The following is a 7197-nucleotide window of genomic DNA, read 5'->3' as shown; positions in this document are numbered from 1 at the left end:
ACAGTATATTGTAAATCATACATTTTTTAATAATGTGTTTGTTTATTTTGTACCATTACTGACCTGTCTGGATGGTGTTACTACTGTAACAGTGCAATATTCCCCCAGGGATCATTACCATACTTACTGAGTAGAGAATCCACTTCTTTTCAATGATAACATTTACATTTGTGCAATCGTCTACATAAAATACAGGTCCCCCACCCCCTTTTTATCAAACGCCAACTCAACATGGTTGAGGGTAAGCTCCATGTGGACACTGCACCCTCCCAAGTAGTGTTTACTTTCCTAGCGTCCATAACATGCTTTCACTGCATCCACAGGGCTATAAAGTGTGCTAATTAAAGGGGATCCTCATGCAGAGAGCAGTTATCAGTTCAGCTATTGCTCGTTTATGACAATCTTTTCCTCTTTAGTCGTAAACTGGTGCTGGAGTAGAGGCAATGCTAAAGGAGAGGAGCCAGGCAGGAGATAAGGCGACTGAGCTTCATATCTTGGCTGCTGTCTTCTGTGGGTTGCATAACCCTTGGTCGGACCCAGACATAGTTGAACCACCCACACGTGCACACTGTGTGTTTTTTCGTCCAGACGACGAGGCCGTGCACACAAACACACCATGCAGACGTTGAGGATAGACTCACGGGCGATTTATGCTGAGCCCTTTCGAGCCATAGTGACTTGGCACTTTTGTAAACACTCCAAAAAGGACTGCGGAATACATTCTCACTCCCAGTGTCTGGTTAGACAGGTACAGTCTATTAGGAGAATGTGAATGGCAGTGATACAGTGGGAACATTCCGAGTTCTACTTCACTCTGAGTCACTGTTGCTCAGGTGGACAGAGCTGTCAGAGTGACTCAGTCTCATTGGCACATTGACAATCAGCACACGTGGATGGAGAGCACAAGCCCAGGCAGATGACCGCAGATAGATGCCTGTCAGAGAGTTACACCCAGCTCTCAATAATCAGTTGTTGGCTTAAACGTCCAAATATGTGTATCCAGCTTTATCCATGATTTTAAGGCATGTGCGCACACATATTGCGCATTCTGAAAAATGGTCCGACTCATACATGTAAACACATACGCCGCTGGCCGTCCCCTGTCGAAGGGTATCATTCGACAGGTGTGTGTACTGTGTGATGGATCTTGTTATCTTTTCTTCTACCTGCAGTAGGATCCTGCCCAGCCGCCTCTGTCACATGGCCCTGCCACTTGTGTGCAAACATGGACCTGGTATGGCGGTGAGTCACTCTGTAAACATCAGGCCTTACTTCACTTGCTCCAAACGGTGCATATCACATTGTCTGGGCCTGGTTCCTCCGCACACACGTTATAAAGGCTTTGCATATCCTGTGTGTTGTACATTTGGAGATGAACCAATTCTGAATGTAATAAAACATCAAACCATCTGTCTTTTTTATCTGACAGGATGACATCTTATGTTTCGAATGTGCCAAGTATCGTGCCGACTGATGTGGTTAGTCACACAGACCAGAGAACGAGGTGTACCAGACTAATTAGACTCCTGCTCCTTTGTATCCTCCAAACTCCATGAGCACACCAAACCGTATTTTCTGTGCTCTGATAACTGATTTTATGGATCTGGTAATCCCATTTGTGGAATGTGGCAAAGTCAGGCTGGTGCATTGGGGGAAGTCACAGAAACGTTGCCTATCCTGGACCGTATATTTGCATAGTTTTCCCACATTCACACTCAACTCAAAAGAACCGTTGATGTGGTGAGACAGACAGGTCGGCCTGTACACAAGACTTTGTGAGATTGTTCCTTTTAGTTGGTTTGAATGTAACTTTATTGATCGCTGATAGGAAATTATCCTCGGAGTTGAAGTGGAGAAATGTGTTGTAACTAAAAAGGTAATGTGTAGCCTGGGTTTTGTTTCACTCAAGGTTTCTGTTTACAGTACAGGAAGATAAATGGTTATGGGCGTAACTTGACTATTTTCTATAACAAAGTGTAAAAGAGACCCATAAAGAGGATGAAAAGTGGCTAGTCGACTTCCCAACTGGAGACTAACAGAGACTGAAATACATACAATGGCTGAAAAGATGCATCACTCTGATTCAGAAGAGCACAAAGACTTGACAGGACCCAAATGCAGTGCAAACACAATGTTGGTCTTGAGAATGTTTTGTGTATGAAATTCATTGACCTAATGAAAGAAGCACACATTTTTCAAGATGCCACCTTTTTGCTTTTACTGTGCTCATAAAAAATAGGAAGCAAAAGCAGAGCCAGAGCTGACAAGTCTAGTGACTTCATGTTAACCTGTTTCTCTTAAGCTTCAGCTAACATTGAGTCAAAATGCTTCAGCGGTGAGGACCTTCCTGAGGTCAACCTGTCAGGGTCCGGGGGAAAGAGAAGGAGGATCTGGGACAAAGGTGGAGATGGAGAGGAAGTGTGCAAGGATGAAGTCCCTTCAGCCTGGACTGCCGTGTGGTTTCACCCAAAGAATGGAAGCAGATTGTTCTCAGAGGCTGTGTAATCTCCATCTCCAAACCTGAGTGGGATCAAAGTAGCTATTAAAGTAGCCCACAACCCTGAGAAATAGCAGCCCATGGTGGCGACAAAAAACTATATGTGTAACAAGGGCACACATTCATTTTCCCAGGAATGGGGTGTCTGAAGCAATTGGGATTGAGCAATGACAGTTTTTTTTTTAAAGCTACAGTATCAAATGGGAGTTTCGCTTTGCTTAATAGAGGGGGGCAGTGTTAAGACCTGGGACTACTAGATTAGTTTCAGACAGTTGACAAATTGCAAAAAAAAATCATAGTAAAAAAAAATTAAGGACACAAAACAGTTACTGTTTTCATTTAAATATATTCAAGTTAGTTCATGAATCGTTGTCTGTCTTTGATATTGAACTTGAAGGAAATGACTAATGCCTTACAGCCAGAGTGCAAATTATACAATGTCAATCAGGGGGGGGTCAACTTCTTCTCCAGGGCGTAAAGAAAATATTTACAATTACATCGACCCCACCAACCTGTTGTTTTTACCTCTTTTGGGGGGGTCCAAGTCTTAATTAGGGGGGTCAAACACCCCCAAGCCCCCCCGCAATTCGAACCCTGCTTACAGCAAAGAACTCTGAAAATGTGTGCATTTGTATGATGAATATTACCCCTGACACAAAGTATACTATCGCAATGTAAGTAAAGTCATCAGTTTTCAGGAAATATACTTCTCCTTTGAAGAGTCTGATACAAATGAAGAATGAGTCATTTAAATGTGAACATGCCCTATAGTGGTATTGTTTAATTTCAATAGATTTAATCAAAATACTGTCTCCATATCACACACAACTAAAATCTTATAATTCAAGTATTATCATTATGTTATGCTATGATGTTGAAGATGATTTAAATAAATAACAATCTAGAATTTGAAAATTCTCATATCTGACTGCAGTTTATTGTAACTGCAACTCAAGCACGATCAACAGGTCTATAAACAGGTGACCGGACCTTAAAATAATAGGTCCTATGGAAAGAAAATGCGTATTATGTCTAATTTTCATACCTCCAACATGCCAGTTTCTGCTCACTTAACAGTTTCCGCCAGGCAAAAACAGTGGGCATGCTGCGTTCATGAGAGAAGCACAAACAGTAGGGCGTCTGTTCTGTGCTGGTTTAAGTGTGGTATTCATATACAACTTAATTATCTTTTAGTAGAGAGAGAGAGAGAGAGAGAGAGAGAGAGAGAGAGAGAGAGAGAGAGAGAGAGAGATAGGGAGAGAGATAGGGAGAGAGATAGGGAGAGAGATAGGGAGAGAGAGAGAGAGAGAGAGAGAGAGAGAGAGAGAGAGAGATAGGGAGATAGGGAGAGAGAGATATAGGAAGGGAAAGACAATGTATGGAGAAACATTATGGGTCCCTCACAACACTGAGATAAAGATATTCCCAGAAGAGACTTAAAAAACATTCACCTCCCACAGATCTACACAGACCCCTCTGTTGAGTCACATGGACACACAAGGTGACCTCTTGTGCCACAGACCCAAGTATGTAAAAACAGAAGAAAGTAACTAAGAAAAGTTAGCATTTCTTAAGTGAAATTGTGTACAAAAAAGAGAAAAAGTGCATGAGAGAGAGACAAAGAGTGTGTGTGTGCGCGTGTGTGTGTGCATACATATGAGCATGTACAATAACTGTAAATCTGTCTGTGTGTGTGTGTGTGTCTAACTGAGTGTGTGTGTGTGTGAGAGGAACCGAGAGGAAGAGAGTGAGAGTAGAGAGTGGGAGGGAAACCTGCCTAATATGCTAACCTCAGCTGATTACATTTTCCCGTCCAGACGGTAGACATTCCTTTCAACCTGTGGCTACGACCATAGCCCCTCTGCTCTGCTGTAGAAGAAGAGTGTGGGGTGCTAAAGAGGGTGAAGAAGAAGAAAAAGAGTGTATTGCTTTGAAGAGTTAAACAACTCACTGTTATCACTGACAAGACACATATGTATGAAGTAGCCAAAAGATAGCTAGGCAGAAGTGTATTACTTAAACTAACCAGAGATACCTGGTGCCTCATATTCACAGCTTTTATACACGTCAATATATCTGTACAGGTCTGATGCTGACCATCAAACCTACTACAAGAGACTTTTTGGTAGAGCAGTTGTTTGCAGTGAAGGGCTGGTGTGGTCTGTTTGAACTCTGTCAAGAGGAAAGTAAGAGTCACCCATAAGAGGAAGAGCGAAGCATCGTCAGTTAGACACGTACATGTGAAAGACTGCAGGATATCGAGAGGGGCGGTGGGGGGGGGGGTGAGACAGAGAGGGAAACGTCAAGAAGGAACGTTTTTTGAAGGCAGCTGAATGACATGACAGAGGAAGGGATTGTTGCCATGACATGGCAAAAGTGACTCAGACCAACAAGCTGGTGGCAGATGTGTGTTTACATTTTGACCCCAACAGTGTTTATCATCAGGCCTGTGTGTGTGTGTGTGTTGTGTGTGTAGGTGTGTGGGTGTGTGTGTGTGGGTATGTGTGTGTGTGTGTGTGTGTGTATGTGTGTGTGTGTAGCCATATGCCTGTGAACACATACACCTCACTTAAACCAGCGGCATCACATTTTCCGCCAGTGCCGTAAAGGTCAGGGAAGCACTGGCAGAGTTTCAACAGGCCCCTCTTTCTCCGTCAGCTCCAAGCTTACTATCAACAGGAAACATCTTTCACAGAACAGGAAGTGTTACTTGCTAATTGGTCCAATGCGATTCAATGAGAGTTCTGCTCTCAGCCAATGGGAGTGGGCTTATTTCAGGAGGTGGTATAAAAGGAAAGGAAGCCCTGTGAGAACGCTCAGACCCAAGTTTTCACTGCTGCTGCCACAGTACAACTTCTCCATTTCTGTGTTTGCTGACACTGTTGTGTAGAAAGGAACATCTGCTGCGATAGTTTACAGATTTCATGGCAGGGTACACCACAAAACCAATTAGTTAAGAAAGAGGACATGAACACCCATAATACAAAATACTGACCTCACTGCACCTCCCGTCATTCCTTGAGAGTTTCCATTTGCAAATAATTTGCAATTGTTGTTTTCTTGTTTCTAGTTATAGAGGATATTTTTTCTGAAATGCGAGAAATAGATTTTTAGTTTTTAGAAAATCAGTTGAATTGAATTATGATAAATAAAGGTGTATGGGATTGGACCGGGGTTCCTATAGTTTGGGCGTTTCGACCAGGTGCCTCTCTTTTTAGCCTCGGCATTCCAATGGAGAATGTTCTTGCCAACTTTGTCATCTTTTGCTTGAATGGGGAAAAGCATGAGAACAGAGGCAGAAATACCTTATGCGCAGGGTGACATTACGAAAGTGTGGGTGAGCAGTAGGAGCTCTGACGGAATTCCGTAATTAGCCAGCAATGAGCCAGAAACAAAGGCCAGTGTGGAGTCGCAGGAAAGAGAACAATCAGAAAGCTTGGGCACATTCCGTGAAAAGCAGGGGACCAAAAGGACGTTCTGGAACTGAGGTCTCTCATGGTAGATCACGATGACGGCATATCTCAATGCAGGTTCAGCAAAATAAGAAAACGTTAAAATCCCTCCCCATCCATATTTGGACCCTATCCTACACTTTTAAGTACCAAAATGGAATAACTTGAAAGATGCTTTTTCAACTACACCACCACAATTGCAGTCAAAGTTCCTTCCTCCTTACAAAATGGCCGCTATGGTTCCCTAACATTGGTTTGCTGGATTAGTACTGATCTCCCACCACACCACCATTTTGTGGAATCCTTGTAAGGGGGCCACACCCAACCATACATTCCCAATGGGAGTTAATTTTGGTCTCGGATGAGGAGAGCAAGGAAGAAATTATGTAAGAGAATGGCCATTAAATGATACTTTAGAGAGGCGGCAGATAGAGGCCTTGCTTGTGGAAGCCACATTTGCTAAAGGTACATGCAACTTGAGTTTCTCTGTCATTTCTGCACACTTGATACCAGTCTGATTCAACAGGACTTAAAATATCACTGCAGAGATGATATGAGGGACTTGTGAATGTAAAGTACTTTTGTCTATCTAAAACCAACGAGGACACTTTCTTGTAGTCTGTCTGGGTTACCTTCGGGTTGTGTGCATGTGTTGAGCTTTTCTCTGTTTCTTCCTATTCCTGTCTTTGTGTGTGTATCTATTCCTTTCTCTCTGTAATCTCAAGTTTCTCTCTCTCTCTGTTGTTGTTGGGCTTCTCTCTGTTTCTGTGCGTGTATCTAAGTTTCTCTCTTCTCCTTCACTCTCACTCTCTCGATTCAACAAACAACTCAGGGGGCACCTACAGCCCAAATGATCCGTATCTTACACCCTGTCTCTCCGACACTTAACACTGACAGTTTTGGAACAACCCACAGCCACCCAGCTGGCTCTGACGCTTGCTGGACCAATACAGATAGGGAAAGTCAGGAGGATGCCAGATGAGTATAAATCTTCAACACGGTCCAACTCCAAGTCTGCAACAACAAATTACGCTTGGCAGTTTCCCTGGATTTCTCCCTGACACACTGTATATACACAACTGGTGTACATGTGGTCCTGCCAATCTCTGATTTGAAAAACAACAGAGGGGCACACGCACATGGGATTGAAATGGAGTGGTGTTAAAGCTGCCTCAGACTAGTGGGAGGTCTCATTCACTATCTGCAATGAGATCCAAAGGGTGATATGAACACAACTGGCATTGTATT

The 7197-nt window shown here is 43.2% G+C and overlaps 1 long non-coding RNA gene across 1 annotated transcript; it reads right to left on the bottom strand.

Moving 5' to 3' along the window:
* Nucleotides 1–2191: 2191 nt before the first annotated feature.
* LOC146271447 (uncharacterized) lies at nucleotides 2192–4355 on the bottom strand. Its single transcript, XR_014767086.1, has 2 exons — nucleotides 4288–4355; nucleotides 2192–2520 (listed from the first exon to the last, which is right to left on the bottom strand). It is a non-coding gene; the product is annotated as an uncharacterized LOC146271447 (long non-coding RNA).
* Between the last annotated feature and the right edge of the window lie 2842 nt (nucleotides 4356–7197).

This window comes from Hypomesus nipponensis, chromosome 10 (assembly GCF_054491055.1).
Source record: "Hypomesus nipponensis isolate SF chromosome 10, ASM5449105v1, whole genome shotgun sequence".
NCBI lineage: Eukaryota > Metazoa > Chordata > Actinopteri > Osmeriformes > Osmeridae > Hypomesus > Hypomesus nipponensis.
This window is presented reverse-complemented; position numbering and strand designations above follow the sequence as displayed.